At 39.5% G+C, this 4,159-nt stretch overlaps 1 non-coding gene across 1 annotated transcript; it reads left to right on the forward strand.

Annotated features, from left to right (window-relative positions):
* Positions 1 to 1,008: 1,008 nt before the first annotated feature.
* LOC114413893 lies at positions 1,009 to 1,115 on the forward strand. Its single transcript, XR_003667035.1, has one exon. It is a non-coding gene; the product is annotated as a small nucleolar RNA R71 (small nucleolar RNA).
* Positions 1,116 to 4,159: the final 3,044 nt, after the last annotated feature.

Below are 4,159 nucleotides of genomic sequence, written 5' to 3' on the forward strand. Positions count from 1 at the left end.
CCTGTGGAAGAAGATTCACCTGCACAGAAATTGTTAGGTAAATTTTTGTCATCACCTTTTTCTGGAGTAGAGTGAAGTTTGGCAGGTTCATTTGCAGATGAGGAAGGTGCTACGGGTTGAGGTCCTTGACACTGCTTTCCCGACCTCAATGAAATGGCACTGACATTTTTGGGATTTTGGATAGCTTGAGAAGGTAGCTTGTCAGAATTCTGGGACTGTTGTTGATTCCATTGTGTGGCTAATTGTCCCATCTGATTAGTCAAGCTCTGAATGGAAGCTCTGGGCTCTTTTTGAAACTGCATGTTCTACATAGTCATTTGCCTCACAAGTTCTTCGAGGGAAGGTTGTGGAGGGGCCTCAACTGTTGGCTGTTTCTGGGGCTGTTGCTGTTGTTGGATTGGTGGAGGAATGCATGGTTTGCTTGGGCCAGCAACATCTTGGAAGGAAGGAGCAGGCTGCTGTTGTTGTTGCTGAGGGCTGGACCATCTGAGATTAGGGTGATTCCTCCATCCAGGGTTGTATCTATTGCTGGAGAGGTCATAATTGTTCTACTGTGGTTGATTTTGCTGCTGAGGTTGAGAAGGTCTATTGTAAATATTTGCAGCATAAGCTTCGGGTTGCTCAATTGCTCCAGGTTGCTGCATGGAAGGGCAAAGGTCTGCATGGTGGTCAGCAGAGGAGCACAAACCACAGACCCTTGCAACATGTACAGATTTTTGGTTCAAGGCCAGCTGGGTTACCAAGTTAACCAATGCATCCAGTTTTCCTTCAAGCTTCTTAGTTTCAGATGATGCAGCTGAGTTTGTAGCTACCTCATGCACTCCTCTAATGACTATAGCATCATTTCTGGTGCTAAACTGCTGGGAGTTGGAAGCCATCTTCTCAATTAAATTTCTGGCTTCAGCAGGAGTCATGTCTCCAAGGGCTCCACCACTAGCAGCATCTATCATACTTCTCTCCATATTACTAAGTCCTTCATAAAAATATTGGAGAACCAGCTGCTCCAAAATCTGATGGTGAGGGCAACTGGCACATAATTTTTTAAATCTCTCCCAGTATTCATACAGGCTCTCTCCACTGAGTTGTCTAATACCTGAGATATCCTTCCTGATGGTTGTGGTCCTAGAAGCAGGGAAAAATTTTTCTAAGAATACTCTCTTAAGGTCATCCCAGCTCGTGATGGACCTTGGAGCAAGGTAATACAGCAAGTCCTTTGTCACTCCCTCTAAAGAATGAGGAAAAGCCTTCAGAAATATGTGATCCTCTTGGACATCTGGGGGTTTCATGGTGGAGCAGACAATATGAAATTCCTTTAAATGCTTGTGCGGGTCTTCACCTGCAAGGCCTTGAAACTTTGGAAGCAAATGAATCAGTCCAGTTTTAAGAACATATGGGACATCCTCATCAGGGTATTGGATGCATAAGCTTTCGTAGGTGAAATTAGGTGCAGCCATTTCCCTTAGAGTCCTCTCACGGGGTGGAGGTTGTGCCATGTTCTCATAATGTTCAAAATCAGAGTGCTCAAAAGTTTAATGCTCAAAATCAGGATGTTCAAAATCACCAATAACAGAATGTACAGATTCACCAGTAATGGAATGCTCAGGATGATCAAAAGGTATAAAATGATGCCTAACTAATCTATGAAATGTCCTATCTATCTCAGGATCAAAGGGTTGTAAGTCAGATGGATTGCCTCTAGTCATACACTACATTCAGCATGCACAACTAGTTGCCTTGTCATGTAAATAAAGGTGTAGGTTTGAACTACAGCTACCCTCAAATGATATCCAAATAACTTGAAATTTTGTGAGTAACCTTATAAAATGATGCGAAGATAGCACAAAAAGTTTCAGGCAAAAATTCAAAGTCTAACTATGGAAGCTAAAAATGGTAGGTTAAGAAAAATAAGTGAATAAAACTTGAAAAATAAAAAACTTTTGACAAAATCACTATTTTTGGACGATGGAGACCTCAGCCAGCCTACGGCAGGCTACCACGGTGTAGGAAAGTTTTTTCTACCCCAAATACATATATAATAATTGCGATTCTGATAACCGGAGCAAAAGTTATAGTCGTTCGAAGTTTTGACAAACACAAAATTTGCTACTTTTTTGGAACTTTCAAATCTGACCAAACTAAAGGTTCTAGCTATTTTTCCCACAAAATATGGATTGAAAGAAGTTACCACAAAAAAATTCAGCCAAAAATAACAACCCTAGCTACTAAAACAAAAAAATCCCAAATAATTCAGCATGGGTGGTCGTAAAAATCCGTCGCTACATGATTTCTACTATACTCTGTTTTGCTGCATGCAAAAGTGGTCGCTAAGTCCGTCACAAAACACTATTCACAGCAAAACACCCAAAACTTAAACAGGGGAAGCGCTTAATAGGAAAACTGAAACAGAACACACATTAAACAAAATACCAGGATATTAAACAACACTAACACACATACTAACACAATACTAACAATTAAACATAAAACATGAAAGAATTAAACACACAACGCTAGCTATTATGAACCTTTGGACACTGCTCCCCGGCAACGGCGCCAAATTTGATCAAGGCCATACCCGAATCAAATAAACATGAAAATGCAGTAACTAGGAAGTGATCCTAGGTCGTTTCCCAATGAGCAATGATAAACCAAATGTTCATAATACACTTGCAGTGACAGTAACGATTGGGGGGGTTTGTTTGTTTTGTGATTTAAAGGACATAACAACTAAACTGGAATACAAAACTACTAATATTAAAAATGGGTTGTTTCCTCTAATTCAGAAGCCATTCTCTTATCCTGGGTTATGGAGAATTCGTCCCTAACAGTTAACCAGTTAATCCAACCCTATTTCAATTTTCTAAGCGAAAATCAACTTAGGGTTGTCAATACGTGATTAGGCAACACATACACCAGTTAGCCCTTCATCCATTAAGCATGAACACAAGTTAGGCTCAGAGGCAATTAATCAAACACGAAGCGTGCACTGATTAATGTTCACGAAATTGGGTTAACTGGTGAAAGGGAAACTGCTAGGAAGCCACATTATAAATGAAACCTCAAAGAGAGTTGGGCTTCGTCCTCAAAAGGAAACAACACCAGAAAATCTAGTCTTCCATAGATTCAAATAGAAAACATGAATGAAACTAAAAGCAGAAACGTAAATGAAGCAGAAATGTAAATGAAAGTAGAAGAAGAAACAAGAACGAAATTGTTATTAGAAGCAGAAAATGGAAAATTGCATTAAGAACGAAACAATAGCATTCAAGCAGAAAAACGTAAAAACCCTAAACAAAGCTCTGAATAATGAATAACATAACAGAATAGCCTTGCACGAATCCCAAGGCTGCTATTTAAAAAGAGTCACTCAAAGTCACTAGGCCCTATTACAATACTCTGGCCCAAAACGAAATAAACACTAAACCATATAGAATAAAATTTCGAAATTTCCTAATTAGAAATTAACTAAGATAAGCGTTGCTTTATTTGCCCTCTTCATGTCCACAACCAAAATCCGGATTAAGCCCAATGTTTCATTAATTCCTGAAATTAGATTAAAAACATCAAATTAGCTAAATGAGCCCAAATAATAAAGCTGCCTAATTAATTGACAATTAAGACCAATCAGTAATTAAAATGGTGCTAAAAGGGTTTAGAAAATAGAAGAAAATGATGGCACATCAAGGTTCAAACCCTAAAATTCCATGGGCTTGGTCCTTCCTTGGATAAGAGTGAGAGCCATATGATTTTGAAGAAGGCTTTCTTTTAAGGCTTGGTCCCCATATGGAAGGAGTTAAACCTTGTCCCTCACTTCCATATAAAGCCCACTAAGGAACTGAGCTATGCTTGTTCTTTCCTCCTCCCTAAGTCCAACTCTTAAAAGGAGTAGTTGCATTTGTTGTCTATATTCTTCAACACTCATACTCCCTTGTCTAAGCCTTTGGAGCTTGTCCATAAGCTCTCTTTCATAGTAGGAGGGAATGTGCCTCTTCCTCAGGGCACTCTTAAGATCATTCCAATACTCTACTTGAGGATCCCCATGAATCCTTCGTTCCCTAACAAGGTAATTCCACCAATAGAGGGCATCCCTTGAAAGCTAAGGGTAGCCAATGGAACTTTTCTCTCTTCGCTAATATAATGACAAGCAAAGAGTTCTTCA

Source organism: Glycine soja, chromosome 5, assembly GCF_004193775.1.
Source record: "Glycine soja cultivar W05 chromosome 5, ASM419377v2, whole genome shotgun sequence".
Classification (NCBI taxonomy): Eukaryota; Viridiplantae; Streptophyta; class Magnoliopsida; order Fabales; family Fabaceae; genus Glycine; species Glycine soja.